The following is a 21,328-nucleotide window of genomic DNA, read 5'->3' on the forward strand; positions in this document are numbered from 1 at the left end:
ACCCACTTTGATTAGCAAATCTCCACGCGCAATTAACAGTCCTACGAGCCGCGTAACTGTCGACAGGCGAATCGAAAACAATTGGAAACAATTCGAACTCTACTCATCCGAGTGACATCAAAAGCTTGTCGATTAAATGCGCTCTGTTCTCTGCGCGCGCGTCGCGGCTTCAGGTCAGCCAGGAAAGGTCATTCAATACGCCATGACGACTGGCATCGGCTGATTGAGGGTCGTGTTGGGGGTGTGAGTGAAGGAAACTGCATTTCATTGGGGGTTATTGCCCCGCAAATCTTTAATTGAATAAGAACAGAGAGAAGATTTAAATTTTCTTAATTTTGCCAAGAATCTTGGAGGGAAAAAATCGTTTTTAAAGTAAAGATTAAAAGCAAACATCATTAATTTCGATTATGCGTAAAATTGAGATATTAGCGTTTTCATTTTAACGTTTTTGAGATAGGAATAAAGAAATTACAATCATTTACATTACATAATTTTATTTTTATATTTATATATTTTTGCAGTTATATTAAAATGTTATAAAATATGCTTATAAAATATTTGATTAAAATATGATTTATCTAAACTTTGAAAAATTTTTTATCTCTTTCTTGATAAAAAATATTCAAAAAGCCGAAAAAATTCAAAATTTAAATATATAAAATAAATATTTTCATGATGCGAATTATTCTAAGATAACAAAATGTTTTAATTGAAAATTGATTAATATTTGAATCGTATTCTTTATTAAATCGTTTTTTACAAAAATTAAAATTGCTGTACGTCAATCCTTTCATAATTATCGTCGCTTTGTTCTTGGAACTAATAATACGATATTCGATTTATTAATTAAAGAAGGGCCCTCATCATCCTTCGCAAGGGTAGATTGGGATCGAGAACACGATTAGGGTCTCCTCCCTCAATGGCGGGAGAAAACATTTTCTCGGGTCGGGGCCGGTAAACACGCGGGTTCGCGCCGTCAAAGATTGACCGGTCGTTTTAGGGGTGGCATGGCACGGGGCTTAGGTCGGCACGTTCAGGATACCAATCCAACTGCGAATCAATGGTGCTTGATTGGCCGCGTTCTCGGTACCGGGGATGTCGATTACGCGGACCGTCGTATAACCATGGATTACAATGACACCCGTGATTTTCGAGCCGCACCCTTGTGACTCTCCTCTCACATTGTCAACCTATGATCCCGTCCACGTGGTCCGTTTCGCGGTGAGCTCGTTAGCAGTACCGGTCCTGGACGCGATGAAATTAGCCGATGCCGCTGAACGAACAATGACCGACGGCCATTTTCACCCGGGGACACAATGGTGACTCGGGAAATTGCGGCGGAAATTTTGCGGAACGCTTATCAATTGTAAAACGTGCTAAAATTACGAGCTGTGCGTGCTTCTAAAGGTCCGGCGCCATTCTCCTCCGTTCAGAAGCGATTCGCGAAGTTGGAGCCAATTTATCTTTGCACTTTGCCGACTGCATATGCACCAAGTGCATTAACGTGGAACACTTTATTGTACAATTTATCGTTGCATAGGGTTTCCGATTCCGTCAACATACAAGCTTCGAACGTTCATGAATATCAGGGTGCATTATATTTGACGATCACGACGAATCGGACGATGATTCGCAGTGTCATACCTCAAATCATTCAATCCCTCTACCTCTTGGATAACAATAGCCACGCAAACACGCATCGTCGCGCACGGTGATAAATTATTGATATTCTAATTACCTAGGAATAATTAGGAGATGTGATCATGCGGTTTCTAACGGCAAATGCATTTCGACGTTCTATCGAGATCTCACTGAATCGTAGTTCGCCTCATTTGCGACGAATGCATTTAGCCACTATTAGCAGTTGCAAGCAATACAGAGTAACGTGATTAATCGCGCTACTAACATGACAGAGAGTGAATATGATTGATGCAAATCATCGCTATTATCAGTGTGCCATTATTTTTGCCAACTTGGAAAATACCTGACGTCTACTTATATTACGTAAAAAAATGGTAACTTTTATCAGTATTAATCTGTTCTTCATTAGCAAGACTAAAACAGTTATTCTGGAACAAAAATAACAATCCATTAGCGTATTTCTTATTGTCTATTCTTATTTATACTTGTTTGTGCAAAATTGGTTTAAATTTAAGATAATTTTACTGAGCATTTAAATGAAAACTCAATTATCAAAACGCTGTAATTTATCAACCTTTATTAACTTTTCCAGAAATACACATTCTTACTTTTCGATTAATTTACATGATCTTTAAATAATTTAAGAAGACACTAAATCTGAGACCAAGAGAATTAAGAAACATTGGAGTGATCAATTTAACAAATTGCAGAAGTTTTTCGATAGAATTATTTCGACAGAATGCCGATAGCACAAAGATGGACGATTAGGCGATCGATATTGTAAAAAAGGATTTCAAACAAAAATAATTTTAAACGTATCTCGTTTTAAACGTGCTTGTACCTTTAGATTACATTCGGAAATTAAACGGCGACGATCTGTATACGAAATATTTTTTTTCTACAGTACTATTTATTAAGTACTATTTATTAAAAATCGATTCTCCCCTTTTCCATTACACCAACGTGCGGGAACGTAAATGTATCGTAAATTTATTTTGCTAGCACAGTGCCGCATTGGTCGCATTAAACCGGAAGATTCCTCCGCTCGTACCATGTAGTCTAAATTCTATAGTGCGAGGGTGAAACCGATACTCGTGCAATTTTCTCAATTGTATGGTCCCACCCTATCTCTTTATCAATACACACATTTCTCAGCGTTGATACAAGTTGTGCTTGATTGGACGAGCCGCTCAGTGAGATGAATGGTTTCCATACATAATTACGGGTTCGTAACACTGGGAAAGTATTCATTGCTTTCAAGGGCTATAATCAAGACGCTTTTTGAATATTTTTATTAAATGTTGCGACAATAAATGCATCTAAATACGCGCGTTAATCTGGCTTTACGTTTAACAAGAATATGATATTGGACGGTATAATTGTTTAGCCTAGCGGATCCAGAGTATTTATACAACCATTAGCTAGACGGCAATAATAATAACCACCAGCGATTCGAAACAACGACGTTGATTTACTGCGGGCTCGTGACCGCGAATTTGCGCTCGCATCGCTATCGCCAATTATCAAAGTGGAGCTTTATTCAGTTAGCGGAACGCTTGTTTAGCTGCGCGAGCCGCGATAAATCCGTATAATTTGATCGCGCCAACGTCTCGGATTGAAGGGAAGAAGGTGAAGGAGGATTCGTTTTACGGGCGATTCATCAACTCGCCCTTTAATAAGTGCCCTTACTCCAGTCTTTACTCTCGAAAATGCCAATAAAAGTCGACGCGACGGGATCGAGTGCTCGCGTGACCCGCGAGATTTAGTTACTCATTTAAGTTTCATTTGCGTTACGTGCGCAATGAAACCATGCACGATAAACGCTTTTTCCTCCCCCCCCTCTCTCTCTTTCCCTCTTTCTCTCACTCTTCTCAATTTTTCTCTCTCTTCCCGAAAGCTGATGCACTGTTTTTCCCCGTAATTCCGACGCACGCGAGCAAGGACGAGCGACGGCGTGTTGGCTCGATAAATCGGCCGGAAGGATACTACCGATTATCATGACAGTTCCCTTTAAGAATCCTCGTCAAATATCGCACAAGTGAAATTCCTCCATTTTGTGATTATCTCTGAGCAAACAATGTGAATCTAATTTCACAATGCTCATTTTCGGAATTTTTCAACATTTGCAATTATCATATATCACTAGGATTCTCGGAGTTTTTAAATCCGGATGCTTTTTACAGGAAATCTCTGTGCAGATATCCGTGCGAACTTTACTTCAACATTGAAAAAAGTCGAAGGAAGCAACTTTAGCCGATCATTTTTTATAATGACTTATTTTCGAATCTGTCTACCCTGACGCGACCCGCGTTTTTCAAAGAAAGAATCCATGGAAAAGCGTTTGATTGACGGCTGTAAAATGATACCGACATAGATATATTCCGAACCGAGCTTGTATGTATGGTACGCTCGACGGCAAAAAAGTAATTAATTTCTTGCCCACGCGTTTCGGTCGATGGCTTCCAGATACTATATCCGTACGAGATTCTCTGTATACAGCTCTGTGAATAGCTGTAAGTGTATATACATGTGAAATAGTTAGTAAGCGAGGAACTTGTACCTGAATTTTTTTTTAATCTCGCTAGTTGCTGGAAAAATTCTGAGACATTTCAGGGAGCTTAATTAAAAATGCATTTTCATTTATTTTTCCTCTTATTCGAATTTTTTTCTGCTTCATATGTGCGCACATAATGAACATGCAAATAAAATGATTGAATATGATTTCTAGAAAAGAAGCGTGTACGGGCGTATTGAACAAACTAATTTCCTTTATATTGCGCACGAAGAGAAGACATTAGGTAATTATTTTATTTACAGTTATTCTCGTTCTTTGTTCACGTTGCTTCGGTGTATACGTTTATGGACGTAGAGAAATCGCCGGTTCGTAGGAAATTCCTCATCCTCTCGGTTCTTTCTAGCTGTGCAATATCTGTTATCAGATTGCGTTAATTTTCACCACACTGCAATTTAAGCGGCGTCACTTCATAATTTATGATTAAAGCTTTATTCGCGCGGTATGAAATATATCACTCTGCGCAATGGAAGCGCTAACCCGTATTTAGAGATAGCGCATGACGGAATATCCTCATTGTCGAAGCGAGACCGCTCGATTGTTTCTATATTGTTTCTATATTGTTTCTCGATTGTTTCTTGTTTCTAGGTATCGGAACTTCCGCTCTCTGATCCGCTTTCCTCCGAATTGATCGATTGCCTGTCAAATATTTTGCGAGCCGTGCGAAAGAAAAGAGCCGTGATCGACATTTCTACCGCCGTAATCTCGAACGCGAGATGCGAATCTGATTGTACGCAGATGTAAGGCAGACATCTTTATCATGGAAAGAATATCTTACTACTTTATAAGATTGCACTTGGAATAGCGTATTATAACTTAATCATACAGTTCTATAAAAATGCTTGATTTGCGAAAATAAGATAAGAAGAAAAAAATAAATCAAATTAGAAAAAAATAATATGTTCGATATATTCTGGTATAAGTACGTGGTATATATAAAATTATCACAATTATATATAACACGCGCATACATTTTTCTTCTCTATCATATTAATTTTTTATTTCCGTTTTAAAAAAGAAACTAAATAAAAGAGTACGTCATAATTAACGTTTCCTCTTGTTAGTACTTTTTTATCTGTTGTATGTCGGTTATTTATCGGTATACTCCGTTTTTGTTGATATAAAAGATGTAGCATCTTCTTTCGGGATGAAAAATGTTTTAAGACGTGGAGAATGAATGTTTTAAGACGTGAAATCGTGTCCTCGGTGGAATCGATAACCGTCCGCCTTTGCACACGGCATCCGTCCTAAAAAGTATGTCAGCCGGTATATACCGCCTTAAGTCCAAAGTTGTCCCTGTATTTTAAGTCGCGTCGGCTGTGTAATTTCGCAATCGTTAGGCATAAAGCTCATGTGAAACGACGGCAAACTATACAGCAGCCAGTACCGTTACATTAAGCAAATACCTCTGACCACCGGCATCGGATTATACCCGAGAGAGATCCTTAATACGCATAATTTATAGCAATTCCATGCATTTTGCGTGTCGAGGTCGTTGCAGTGCTCACAAATTTGTATCGCGATTATACGTTCGCTCATTACATGTATCGCTACATTCCGGGAGAAATTTCATGTGAGCTTTTACGTTCTCGAAAATGAGGTAAATTTTCATAATCGTCGGTATGATGCTCATTGATAGATCGATTCAATCGCGTGATATTTCATTATTTGAAATTTTAACCCGTTATTTTAATAGAAGATAATGTACATTAATTATAATTGCAGGTAATTTATATCCAATAAAATAGATGTTAAAATATTTTACATTATATTGAGAAAAGCGTAATATATGTCTCAAGTATTAAGCAAAATTTGAAAGAAATATATTTTACGGTCAACTCTCTTTTTTTTTCTTTCTGCTTTTTGAGTATTTTTCTTTTTTTCACAAACTCCAACCATATTGATTAGTAATCGATCAATGATTGGGCCAGTGATAATTATGGATTATATTGAAGCTATATCTAATGCGTATCTGACGATATTATACGCTTATGTCTACAGAACACCCGTAATCAATATCCGCGATCCGAGAGATGCTATAATTAATTTCGTAGACCGAAACCTGAGCCACACGATTACCATCGTATGTGCTTGCCACCAGTTTATAGCTTTCGGTTTATAGCGTGTATGTCGCAAGGTTTAGTCTGAGGTTTCGTCGATGAAACGGGAATCACTTTATCAGGCTCTTACTTAACGCAAGAAACGAATTGCCTGGATAAGCGAGCATTAAATTCGCGATGATGTAGGACAGCAGCATAGCTTTCAGCAACAAGAAACTTTATTAACGAAAGACGAAGCAAACTTATAGAATAAAGGATTCATGCATCAGCGTACTGTCAAAACTGCTTCTTTGTTATAGCGACTTATATGCAACGTATCGGAATTTTTAGACTTAGGAACGTCCCGAACAATTTTCATCAAAAACTAATATTTCACAGTTTTCTCTCCGCTAGTCTATTTTTTAATATAATCTTCTTAAAATTTTATTTACATAGTATAATTAAATAAAATTGTTATGTACAATTATTTTATATTTTATTATCTCATTTTGATAAATATTTTTATTATTATATTGTAAAAATCTTTTTTTTCTAATATATTTAGTTAACTATAAAAAGTTTACAACTTTTTACAGTTTTACAAATTCCTGTTTAAAAAAAAAAAATAAAAGGATTTTTCTTGTAGAATTCTCGTCTCGTCAATATAAATGTTAAACAAGAACGGTGTGAAAATAATTAAAAGTTCGCCATGTTGATGAGCTTTTAAGACATGGCACGTGATATTGTTCACCATTCCGGGAGCGTCCCGACGCGGCGACGGCGCGAAAGTTTAAGAAAAAAAAAAATCATTACATCGCAATGCCTGTCACGCAAGAATTTCGTTATAATTAAGCTCTCATAGTGTTACACGTATATACTATATATCTCGCGATACTTTCATAAATTTATTGTCGCTCCAGGAATTCTGGAAGATGCTTGAAATAACTTATCGCATCGCGCTGCATAGCAGGCAAAATTCTACTTTTATTAAACATTGCAAAGGTACTCGGATTAACACACACACACACACACACACACACACACACACACACACACACACACACACAAAATTACGTGCGTTAACCGTAACGAAATGCGTTTAAAATTGACATAAATCGAAAGGTCGATGTAAATTTCATGATTTATCGCAATTTCAATATCTTCACATCGAACGAAAGTATTATTTCCTGCGATCGTTTTTCACGTTCGATCTATAGAAAGAACAGCTCGCACCCCTCATCGATCGTTCGTATGTGCATTCCGCCCCGTGGTGTTCCCTCGAAAATATGGTGGATATTGCGACTATGTTGCACAGAATGGTTTCGAGAATAAAATATCCACCGGCATATATATATATATATATATATATATATATTTCGAGACACGTTTGTCGATAGTAATAATGTGTGATACGTCGAGATGTGCCTTTCGGCGAACTGTTTTGACCCGTAATGATACGTATCACCGTTTCCCTCTCCCTCTCATTCCCACCTAAAGTAAAGTCTGCAGGTTGCGATTATAGGTGCAATATATTCCATAAACATACGCCTACGGTGTAGAAGTAATTAAAAGTTTCGTTCATTGACGAAGTTTGCGCCTGGATACCGGTGCTGTCGCTAATAACGCTTTCAGAAGCGTCCCGACGTCGGAGGGTATGTTAAAAGCAGCGATTGTTGTTGGTGTCGAGATTGTTTACTGTGAACACAAATGCAATACAATGGAAATTACACATGATATTCTTGTTGATAAAATGACTTGAAATACAGATGCAGGCTATTTGTGTATTTCTTAAAGCCACTTTACGCTCGCGTGAACGTAAGAATATTTTTTCTCTATATTTACATATATGGAAAAACTAAACTTAACTAAAAAGATTCTGTACCATTAATTTTCTTTGGGATAAGAGTTAGTTTTTTTTAATCTTTTATGTACAATGCGGAAAGATGCATCGGTTGGAGGATTTTCTCGGATATGCACATGTGTAAGCGATAAAATCTAGAAAAATGACTGAGTGCACCAAAGTTCATACATTTAAAATGACAACGATTTGATCCGCTTGAAAAAATGCGTATCGATATCGTTAAATAAAACAAAGTAAATCTCGCGACAACAGATTGAGGACGATGTGTCCAGTAAATACCAATTGAATTTTCGACATGGAATTATTGAAACTTTCTTTTATCGAAGGAATTCGACGGGTTCGTTGAAATCGCCGGCAAAGTTTCGAAACTCACGACTAATATAATAATGTCACGATAATGTGAGTTCTTGTTTCTCTCGCTGACAACAAAAGGAAGTCCGAGTAATAAGGTGGACTTACCGAGCGCTTTAATTCCAAACGATTTCAACTTGCAATCGATTCACCATTCTTTTTTCTACGCGGTTGAACAAACTCTCGATCATTGTTTCAACAATTCCTGCATTTCGAAGAAGGAATATGCGCTGTATCCGCGTAGCACGAAATAATTGGAATCGCGAAATCCGTAGCTATGAATACCTGCGAACTCGTTCGCAAATCAATTCAACCTTTCTTTGCGCGCAGAAAAATGTTTCTAGATGTATCTTTTTCTTTCGCAATCTATTCATCGGAAAAATACTTTTGAGATCACAATAGATAAAATTTCTCTGTTGTATGGCGATATTTTAAATTAAAAATTCTGTAAAAAATATAGAAAGATATAAAGATATTATTTCTTGGTATTTTTTGTATTATTATGCATGCTAGGGAATTGACTTCTAAATAATAATTGATCTCTAATTTTTGGAGTTTCTTAAATTTGTTGTGTACATTATTAAAGCTCGTTGCACCGGGTGGGGCCGCGTTATCAGTAGTCGAATCTGCGATCGATATTCACGATAATGTCGACCGGTATGACGCGGCGCGGAAAAAAAAGACGAATAGAATAGATGGGAAAGGGGAGAAACGGAAAAAAAAGGGAGCGAAAAAGCATCGCGCGGCGATGGCCGCGTGGAGCCACAGGTATCCCGCAGAATTGCGCGACTTTCGGTCTACCGACCTACAGGTTGTTTCAAATCCCATCGAGCTTCCTCGGGGTTTTCTATCTATCTTCTGTCCACACCTTGAAAATTTATCGCTGTGCACGCCGTTAGTCGTGAGAAAAATATACGCGTGGAACAACGAAAATATCCATTAATATCGGTCGATGTTATCGCGATAACGTGAGGGTAGAATTTTAAAATTTCTTTCTTGAAATGTCACGTTTTTTTTTTATTTTCCTAGTTGCAAGTTATTTTTGCACGTAAAGTGTACGGTTGTATTTTTCATAATTAGCCTTACAATTATGAAAAAATTTTTTTCTTACGCATTCAAGCGCACATAGATGTACGCTGAACATTCTTAGAGTTTTATTATATATACCGAAATGCAACAGTCTCGCGTTTAACGAGACCAATTAAACGCGCCGCGCCGTCTCACTCGATAGACGAACCGCCGTAATTCACGGGTGCCTCGGCAATATTTCACCGCACATCTCCAAATCGGCAAAACTCTTCCTGCACTCGACTACATTTTTAATAAATCAACCGTACCGTTCGCCCACTCCCGTCCGACCTTCCATCCCTTCACACGCTGTCTTTCTCCATCACCCCTTCTTCGCCCTTTCTCGCCCACGCACAGCGCTGGATTTAGGTATATGCCCGAGTTTTGCAGCGCAAAAATTTAACATTTTTTAATCTGTAATTTTGTAAGATTAAGAATTTTATTCTCCTTCCTTCTTCGATCCTTTTTGATTTTTAACAAAAAAATATGAATTAAAATTATTTAATTTTCTTTAAAACATCTAAAAAAATATTTATCTTACTGTATAATGTTTGATTTAAAAAAACCTAAAAATTATATTTGTTTACATAGTATAGATAAGGATACTATTTTTTCACCAAAGTAAATCCACTAAAGTTGTAATCTCCTGTTTTTTGTAAATAATATTATTTTAATAATTTGATCGTTATATTTATTATTATAATATAATTCATAAAAAAAAAAGAAGAAAATTTTAACAAAATTGTTGACAGAAATGACAGAAATAAATTAGCGTAGGGTGTTCTTTCTCTTAAATCCACCCCTGCTTAGTGCGGCGTATGCGCGTGCCACGGTCGTTCGTGTACCCCCTCGACCCGCCGTAGTATTGATCCACGACCATCCCTCACGCCGTACTCCACCACCACACGGTGTATAGGAGATGGTAGCAGCAGCAGCAGCAGCAGCAAAGCGATGGGGAACGCGGGGGTGTGTTGGGATAGAGGGGAACAGCTAGGGGAACCCAAACTGAAACCCCAACCCTGCAAACTGAGCCTCCCCCGCTCGGCTCGCTCTTTGCCCTTCTCGGCCACACCGCCCCGTTTCATCCCTTATACCAACACCCACGTGAACATCAATACGTGAACGACGTGATCACGTAAGGTCGTATGAGTGTATTTATATATGTATATGTATAACTGCACGAATTCTCTGTACGAGAACACGTAACTGAAATGCGTAGAGAACACGATATTTATGAAATTGGGATGAGGTAAAAAAAAACGCAGCTTATTGCTTTAATATTGTGCGAGCAAACTATTATAAATCGAACCTTGAAAATATTGTCAAAGCAAATATGACTTTGCGAATGAAACAACTTTTATTCGCTTCTGAGGAACGGTCCAATTCATGATTTTTACCGATAAATTTGACACACAAAATGCGAAAAATACTTTTTCAGCTCTGAACTAATAATTTAAACTTTTGTATTTGCAAAACATTTTATATAATAAAATTTGTTATTATAGAATAAAAATGTATAAGATTATAATAGGAATTTAGATTGTTTTGCCGTCTCTCTTCTGCATTTTAAAAATCCAATCCCCTCACTCACACTCGCTCGCACCGTGACATTCAACATGGCTGCGTGGCCCACCGCGACTGACGAGAAAATGAGAAAGGGCGGCCGTCGCTGGTCGGAGGTGGCGGTGGTAAGGGGTGACAGAGCGCGAGCGAAAGAGAAAATTGAGGAAAAGCGCGACCCGCGTGCGTTTAACCCCCGAAAAAGAAATTCATCGTGAATCCACTTTGAGAGAAAGCAAGCTCTCCGTAGAGTACAAAGGATCGAAGTATTGTTTACTCTGACGTGATGGGAGCAAGGGTGCATTGAGGGGTCGGTTTCGGGGTGGTTAACTGGAAAGAGAGAGGATTGCCGAGAATTCGACCACGCGATAAAGGGATGACAACGGCGATTCGCTCGAGTTGGCAGAGCCAGACTTCCGACCCCTTTCTCCCTCTGTCTCTTTCTCACTTTTTTATTCGGTGGCTGAAAAGTACGCGATCGGAAAAGGAGAGGACGTCGGCATGTGAAGTTATCGAAGTGGCCGATTGTACATATTCACGGGGCTTTTGTCTCTCGTGATCCCTCTTGTTGCGTTGCGAGTTCTCTCCGGGGAAAATTGCTTATTAGGTACTACGACAACAAACGAGAATCCTTTGATCGAAGTATCATGAGGTTCTATTTATCCGAACCCAACGTCGTGGCGTTCCCGTGGTGATTTTGCTACGAATTCTGTGATTGCGAAATTATTCTCCGTGACACGATGCTTAAATTTAGAATCATTACGAGAATGAATTTAAACACCTTAAGCGCAAATTTGTTTAAGATTCAAAGAGACTTTTTATAAAAAGTTCTCTGTGAAGCAGAATAATTATTAATTAACAATTACTTTTTATTAATAATTAATAATTACTTTTTTATTCTTTGTTATTGATTTTTAAAATACTTTTAGATAAAATAATAAATATGAAATAATGTGCGTATGTATTAGAAAACACTGTAGCGATTTTTTTTTTAAATAAAAGTTTATTATCAAAGTTTATTATCTCAATAGCAACTTTATTTCTTTCCGACGTGAAATCTCATTTCTTTTAATTGTTTCGCGTATTTCGTAAGCTTACTAAAGCATGACGTTAAGCAATTTGATACAATAACGAAGACTAGCGAAAAGTGGATGGCAGTATTTCTAAAGAACTGGTCGTCGTATTTATTCATGAACTTTTTGTTTCACGGATTTATTCAAACGACGATAATTAACGGGAAATTGCTTGCAGAATCCCCCCGTATATTTACCTGCCAAGCAAAAAGTGATACTATTGTATTACTAAAGAATATTTAAACCTATACTTCTTAAATACTTCAATTTCGTTATTTTTAATATTTATTTATATTTAATATTTAAATTCACGTTAAATATTTTGATAATTGTTCCAATTATTTCAAGTTATGAAATTAAATTTTTTAAAGTAAAAGATCTCAAGCTAAATGTATTTAAATGAAAACTGTGGCTCTATTACATTTTATAATACTTATTAAATTTTTAAATTAGATTTTTTTCTATTAAATTCTCATAATTTTTTTAAAAGAAAGAATATTTTTATTTGAAGTTATGGATATTAATTTTTATATATTTATATATAAAAATTCATTCATATATTTATATATTTATATATATTTTATATATTTATATTATGTTTTATATTTTTCTTTTTTTTAAATTTTATGTTTTTTTATTTAAACGTAGTTGAGAGACACTGGACACTTAGGAATATCGATTGCAAGTTTCGTTTGGAAGGCGACATTTATGTAATGCCCAGGACACACACGTCAGTAAACGATTGTTTGATCTATCATATTAATGCAATTATTTATTCTGTTTTCCATTATTTTACGACAGCTTTTCAATCTGTCATTGAAATTGCAACATCGATACGATATAAAAATCGATATATTCTGTCGAAAAGTCGATTTTATGTATGAACCAGCGATTGTGCAGCGTGCAACCGTCGCAATCTGCAAAACCACCGCATACATTAGACTGATGAAACACATCGTTGGAGAATTTAAGCGCAGCGCATGCATATTTATAAGCATTATCTTTCTACTACGACGAGAGACTAATTTTATCGTCACTTTTTATTGAAGAACGTCAAATTAAGGCACAGAAATCACGTACATTGATGAGGAATTGTATGTTTCAGCGTTTAGAACGAAATACGATTATTTTATTTTTACTTTATGTTAAAAACAACTTCTAGACAAATACAAAAATTAAATAATCGACGTTATTGAAAGATGGTGCTAAACGAAGCTAAAATTTAGAAACAATTATTTCGATGTTTAAAGAGAAATGATAAAAAATTCTTTTAATTTTTCGAAGAAGATAATGCATCTACATTAGAAAAATATTTTGAAAATTAATTTATGTACAATCTTATGCTAAATTATCATTTGTTAATATTGTGATATAATAGACTTAAGCACAATCTGTCATGACGATGGGATAATTATGTCTATTCAGTGATATATTTCTTTGTGTTATTTCAATAAGTTTATCAAAAATATTAATAGATATTGATACCAAATTAATATTAAAAAGACGTCGATCGGTGACAGGCATTACAATCTTTGGCTTGCATATAATTATAATCGCAATGCGTATACGCTAGTGCAATTGTTAATGACACATCGAATAAAATAAATAATAATTCGCTTCGTGTGTAAATCGAATGCAAATATCGGACGCCTGTTTCATCGATATCCATCAGGAGATCGACGGTAGCAGCGGCGGCGGCTCGTTTCAAAGTAAATCGCATCGACAGCTAATACCACCGGCTAATACCACCACTGCTACACGACGTGATGGAATAAAAAATAAGCGGGAATTAAGATAAAGCGATCGTGTCGGATTGATCGAAACGTGTTGCCTCGCGAACGATCGATAGCTCTTGGAAGCTAAATTGGAGCGGCTTGTAACGGACATTCGCCCTGGTTTCGGCCGCGGACGAAGAGTAACGGCTGTCCTGTCGATAATAAATCGCCCACTCGTCTCTGAGCAACTTCGAGAGCAACGAGAAACGAGTACCTTCTTCGAAGTTTCCTCTTATCTCTTATACGTCTAGATAAATTAAAAATATGGCGGAAGTGGGCAAAATCAGCAATTATTAATACCATTTTTATTTCGATCTTAAAGACAGAGAAGGGAGAGAGAGAGAGAGAGAGAGAGAGAGAGAGAGAGAGAGAAATTATGGCGTCAATTTTTACTATTAGAATAAAATATAGAATATTTAAGTATTTTATCCATAATTTAGATATTTCAAAGATAAATTCTCTTCAGCAATTTTAAAGCTCTTCTTCCTTCTTTCCCTTCCTCCCCCCTTCCCTCTCACTCTCTCATTTTCTCTCTTTCTCTGTCTCTCCTGAAATTGAAGCGATTCGTAAGGATTAGGTTGAATTTCTCGTGTCGCGGACGTGCGAAGATGAGATGCAAAAAAAAAGAACGGGTTCATCGAGCAGCGCGTTCCTTAGCAAATTGCGCGGAATAAATATGATACGGAAGCGAATGATTTACCGACTTAATATCCCGGCCCTTTATTTCACTCTTTTGAAGCCGCCGTATTTTCATTGAAGCCGTATTTTCATTGAATTTTTTATCGCTCGGATAAGCATATTACTATCTCGTGCTACGCTCATTAACGCACCAGAGAGATGGCAGAATTTGCAGAATCGTCGCGTTTGCGACCCTTGCTCGCGAGACGCAACCCCGTGCTTATCGCCGCAGCGAGAGAGATCTGTTATTGGATTTCCACCCGGTTGAATCCTTCGCCTGGCATGCCCGTCTTCTCTTCAACGATTAGAAGAGGCGATCCTGAAACGCACTCTGACGACGCTTCGATTTGATGCCGATGATACTTGGAGACTTTTGCCGTAGGGAAACGTGTAATACGATGGGGTGCATAATCAAAGTCGATAAGGGAATCGAGATGTAAAAAGACACCCTGCGTAAAACTACTTATGACATGCCATCTTAACGTATCGTTTGTCATTTTCCATTTTATAATTTCTTTTTCAAGAAGCCATCTTGTCAAATTATTACTTTATTTCTATATTCATTTCGTAAATCCCTTTTTATAAAATTTTGTTTATATATTTTATGGATCTTTATTATTATATACCAAGAATTAATTTGCTCCGTCTAATCGATTTAGGACGTACAACTTCCGAATTTTCAAAGTTTTACTTCACAGCATTTAACATGAATGTGAACAAAGCCCAGGGTCGATGTTTATCAGTTCCGTTTATCGCCCATTCAATATGGGACTCATACAAACGTATCTTAAATTGAGGTCGTTCGTTTGTCTCACGATGAAAATCCTCCGAAATTTCTTCGCTGGTCTCCGCGTAGATTTACGAGATTGCGGCGAGCAGACCGGCTTAAATCGAGAAAATTGGCTTCGGGAATGCTGATTATGGGACTCTTGACCTCGCGACAGGGAGAAGAAGATAGATAGAAAGAGACGTTACGACCAGCTCCTCTTTCGCAAAATGAGAACCGTCTTTAGACATACTGTCGTTCTCGGATTGGCTTCGTTAATGCGAATAGTCGTGTTCCACTAAGAACATTGTACAGCAATCATAAGCAACTCGAGAAAGTTTAGAGAAGGGTGGAATACAAAGGGTTAACCTGTTCGTAATTAATTTAATAGGTTGCACATGCTTTATTATAATTTAATATCAAGAAAAGTGTTTTTACTTTTCTCTAATTTTCTTAACTACTTCTTTTTTCCTCTTATAATTTTATAAAGTTACATAAAAGGAAAGATACATTTTTTTATATCGACAAAATTTACTTCTTCTTCGCTCTGTTGAAAATTAAACATGAGAAACGTATATACAAAATTTATTAATAAAATATCACATTATATTTATAAACATTTTGTTTATATTAAAATGTTTGTTGAAGTAATTTCAGTAACAAAGTTATTTCAGAAACTTGGAAAAGGCCCAATGTGAATATTAAATGAAGATTCATAATTGTTGATTGAAGCTGCAACGCGGTATTCCATCATTAATGAGCATTGTAACATCAATATTATCACAAAACTTTGGAACAGCAACATTGACGTTATGAAAGTTCTGAATGGTTGCGTTAAATCGCCGTCAATTTGCATGCAAATTAATGAAGAGGATGGACAAGGATGGACGAACCAAATACGTAGGACAAATATGGAAGTCCTTGTGGACATTAAATTTTTCCTCGAGATCGGTCCGGTGTTACAGATCCGCGAATTAAGATCTCCATATGTCTCTTCAAAGGCGTATATCAAATAGAACGTCCGGCGATTTATACTCGGGCGAATCGGGCCGGGAGTCGTGAGCCGTCGATTAGGATTATCCGCGGATTATCTTCCGGCACCGTCTGTTTCTCCGAGGACGACGACGATGGGGATGGCGGCGGATTTCCCCCTTCATTTTCCACCATCGTCTTTCTCCCGGTTGTCAGACGAATTTCTCATCCCCCGCGCGGTGAAGCTCGTAAATTTGCGGGGATGATGTCGACTGGCTGTACGCTAGAAGTTGCAACGTGTTTCTCGTATTATCCGTTACTGACCGTTTCGGGACGAAATTAACTTTTCTTGTGCAACACTTTTAAATTAGTACTGACCCTAAATTACCTTGTTTGCAATGGGATTGATTAAAATCTATATCACAGCTGTCTTAGAACAGAGATACACAGTTAAGAGTCCTTATGTTTCTTCAGTTTATTTCAGAGTTTGTTGTTGAAAAAATTCCTACAATTTATTTAATTAAAATAAATATTTGTTTTATTTTTATTTTGTTTCTTTTCATTAAATCTCATGAAATTTAGTTATTGGCAATATTGATACGTATAACGACCTGTTGCATTCTAATAATTGTAGAAATATTGTTGTACCAGAATTTACTTTTAATTATAGAATTAAGATATGTAATATAGTAATATAAAAAAAGTGAAAATGCTAAATAATTTAATAATGTTCTTTTAATCATTTAGTTCTACGTTTCTTTGTATTAATCATTTTGCCTTTTCCACTGTTAAGTCCTTGGACTTACCGAAATTGCCGTAGCGACGTTCTAATTTAATTCGCCAAAGAGAAGAATCCATTTTATTTGCGTTTACTTTAGTCGGCTCTGCTGACTCTATGCGAGCTGCACCCGCCAGGATAACTAAATGTTTTCTCCTCGTGAAAGATAGATCGAAATTGCGAGGGGAGGAAACAGTCGCGGCGCGATGAAGATGGAAACGCGAAGGCTTATCCTCGACCTCGATATCGTCGTTCCTCCGACGACGCTCCCTCGAGTATATATTCGCAACTGTTTTCTGCGAATAGCACGCGTGAGATATTTGTCGATACGTACTGTCTTCCGTACGAGCAGGTTTGATCTCATGCAATAATCGTCTAGGGAAATAACTCGCATCGATGCATCATGACTATAACGTCGAACACATATCCCGACGAAATGGATATTAGAAATGGAAACACATTACCGGAATATGGATAAGATGTCTAATTTTTTTTTTTAACAAATTTTTTTTAACAATTAGGATCCTTTCGTTGTTTATTTTATTAAAAAGCTTCTATGCTCTTTCTTTCCCCTATAAGCGCGCTTACACTATCAGATGAAATATTTCCCCGTACGTTGCGCTATCGCTTTCTTTCTCGTTCATTTCGCCGAGAGCACCTCTCTCGTGCGATGCACGAGATTGTAAGATCAACTCGTCCGATAGCATTTATATAGCGAACCGATCGCTCTCCCGATGGACCGTCGAATCGATTCTGCGACCGAGCGTGCGAAATCGGTGCGGGTGACAATGGCGACCGGTCGAAAATTGAGCGACTAAAGAGAACATCGAACGTTCCCGCAGCCGGTTCTTCTTCTCCATGGCGAAGGAGAGCAATCGGCGACGCTCGAGGCGTTTCCAATTTCCTCCAATGTGGCCTTATATCGAGAAAAATGCCGCACGCGGCGAACTGATCCCGGCCAGCAAACGGCACGGCACTGCGCCGTTGTTGCCGCGGGAGTCCGAGATTAAATTGAAAACAGACGTGTGTACTCGCGGAAAAAGGAGGAAATGCGACGGTTATTCCACTGGATTGCACAGCGTACGACAAGGACGACGACGTCGGCGTCGAAACGTCGACGATCCACCTACAAGATTTTACACCCCCGGATCACGAAAGCACGTGTAAGTAATCCGTACGTGCGGATAGCTCGACCGCTTCGTGAAACAGATTTCCTCTGATCTATGTATCTTTTTGTCTTTCAATTGGGTGTATAGGATCGTACCTGCGTACTTTTAAATCCTTTGTTACTATCGTTCTTCGACGAATAATTTTCTTTTTGCGTTTTACTCTTAATAACGAGTTAAATGATTCGGAATGATTAAATAATTTTTTTTTTAATTAATTAGAAAAATTAGAAAAGAGTAAAATTGTTTAATAAAGCGCAAATTAACATGATACCTTTTGTATGCTTTTAAATAATACCTTTGATGTTATCGCTGAGACAATTTTTTTGTAATACACGTGTATTAGTGTGAATAGTATTTTATTAATATCCATGTTCTTTCTTTTTTCCAGCATAAACTGATCTGTACGATCATTTAGACTTAGTGAATTTATGATGACCCGAGTTCAACACATTGCAGACATTTACATTTATATATTTGTATTTATTTTTATGAATGACAATGTAATAAATATTTAGGAAAAAGCACTATACAATTTAATTTTAAAATAATGAAAAAAAAATAAGAATGAGATTTATATATAATTAATATAAACAAAGCAGGATATTAAAAACTTATTTTTTATTTATATCCTTAAATTAAAAAAAGTTCCTTTTTTCTCAGAGGTATCGTTACCTTAGCATGTATGAGATGCGCATATACGAGTTGTTTTCCACGCCATAGAATATTGCAGTATTTTTTACTGGTCCAAGAACATTGTTTACATATCAGTCTCTGCTGCAGTAATCAAGTATCTACTTTATTAACTTTTTATGAACACCGTTCTACCCTCGTCTACTCGAGGGACAATATGTTCGAGATTGTAGCTTACACTTTTATTTTTGCCGGGGAAGTTCTTTACCTTCGTTCTTCCCAGATATATTTCAATGTTCGCAGGAATTAAATCCATTACATTAATTTCAGATTTGAAAACATTTCATCAAAGCAAAATAATAGCAAAATGTAGTCGCATATTGTTGATAAATTATATAAAGTAATTATATAAATTTAATATTTGTATTATATTTATATTTGTATTTGTATTTTAATATTTGTATTTATAAACTAATTGTTCTCAGAGTTTTGCGACTTGTAAATTATTCAATATTGATCTACCAATGTCGAAACTTATTGTCGTCTCTTCATTTTGAGAACGCCTTCAGGGCAATTGCTCCCCTTGAGAGGAAACACCGCGAATGATACAAGGATTTCCTGTGACATAGTGTGTATTCGATAGGAGAGAAGCGAAATATTCCTATCGATACGACTAATATTTTTATCGATATTGTTTCGATGATGTTGCGAAGAAAAACATTGGCAAGAGTTTACCCCCCGATCAGGAAACGCTCGCGGAATAACCGCGGCAATTTCGTCATTTTTCGATCTTAACGTCCGTCGACGGTTTAATCTAGAACTTCGTGCTCGGGAAGGCTTGTCTTTTCCCACCCTTCCTCTCTTCGCCGCACAAAGCCACATTGTAGGAAATTGGAAAGTCTGCCACTGACAGTAGAATCATCTTTCTCTCTCATGATCACGCCGACCGCGTCGACCTACATCTTCATAGTTTTATTTTTGTTTTCTTGGATCGATCCGGATCGCGAAGATACAAGTCTTGCCCGCCTTTCGCGCATGGGATAATACGCTGCCATCTTTTCTCATGTCTTCGCTTTCAATTCAATCCTCGGCCCCTCCGCACCGCTCGTCTGCAAAAGCGTCCATCTGCTTAACCGCGCCCGTCAATTCGCGAATCGTATTCTTCTTCCCGGCCTTTCGTCGTTTCATAAAAATGGGACGAGAGATCTCCGATCTTGCTGTCAATATTTCATCTTTATAGTGAAATTCCCAAACCAGAAAGGATCGCATCGAATTCTTTATGCTTATTACTTTATGCACTGCTACATATTTATTCTATTTCTTTTAATTTATTTATATTTAATTTATTTTAATTCATGAAAATTACAATTTATTAAAAATCAAAGAACACTATGCGCCTGAAACTTTTTAAAAACTTGAGAAAGTCAATTTTAAAATTAAGAAAATATATACATTTTTTATTAGTATCAGTTAACGTAATTAGATTAAAAGGACTTGCCAAAAAAATAACAATTTTTTTCTTACTTATAGCTAGATTCAGATTTAAATAGATTAAACTAAATAAAAGTTAATTCTCGTAATGTTATTTGCACTCATTGAAGTCAATTGTTTATTCGCGTTATGTTTATATCCATTTTGTGTAAATTTAGCATACTATATGTTTTTTTAAATTTTATTAATAAAAAAAATCACAATTAAAAATTGATTTTTTATCAAGCTGAGAATTGTAGAGGAAGGAAAATCAGCAAGAAAGAACGTAAGCAAGAGTAGTTGTTTAAGAATTATTCTGTACACACACATATGCATGTGCCATTGTGATTACGCTTGCGTTTTGTTGACTGCTTTCTCAAAAGCAATCGAACGCGTTGGACGAATGTGAGAAAGAAGGCCGACAGAGTAGCTCTGTTGTAGACTGGAGGACTCTCGCTCGTAATACTAAATCAATATCTGGCGGTGGGGTAACCCCGTGTACAGGGTGTTTCGAAGGTATCCGTCGTCACTAGGGCTGACTATTGATTTTCCATCGATGGTTATTCTCATTAGAGTCGAACAAATAATTTCTGTGATATTTAATGATTTATTATGTTATTATTCTATATTATAATTGTGTACATATTCCATTGGATTATGTACAAATAATATTGAAGAAATGAAAGGTTACATGCGGCCGCATGATTTATGTTAGCAAAATTAAATACTGGGATTAATAATGCAGAAAGATCAGGTATTGTAATATTTATCCTAACTGTTGCCGTGGACAATATCGAATACGAACAGCTTATTTGCGGGAGAAATATACGATCGATCCCTTTCGCTTGCAGGAAATGGTTTCGCATTTCGGGATAGCCGCCCGTATCGGCCGACTGTCTGTCAGTATATTGAATCTCGTAATTCT

At 36.8% G+C, this 21,328-nt stretch overlaps 1 protein-coding gene and 1 long non-coding RNA gene across 13 annotated transcripts in view; both read left to right on the forward strand.

Annotated features, from left to right (window-relative positions):
• Liprin-gamma (liprin protein kazrin) overlaps positions 1-21,328 on the forward strand; it is a 123,638-nt gene that overhangs the window by 14,774 nt on the left and 87,536 nt on the right. The window lies entirely within an intron of this gene.
• Positions 10,236-20,445, forward strand: LOC105431987 (uncharacterized). The gene is made up of 2 exons (XR_016139170.1): positions 10,236-18,297; positions 18,692-20,445. It is a non-coding gene; the product is annotated as an uncharacterized LOC105431987 (long non-coding RNA).

Source organism: Pogonomyrmex barbatus, unplaced genomic scaffold, assembly GCF_055798465.1.
Source record: "Pogonomyrmex barbatus isolate J1 unplaced genomic scaffold, ASM5579846v1 scaffold2, whole genome shotgun sequence".
Taxonomy (NCBI): Eukaryota; Metazoa; Arthropoda; class Insecta; order Hymenoptera; family Formicidae; genus Pogonomyrmex; species Pogonomyrmex barbatus.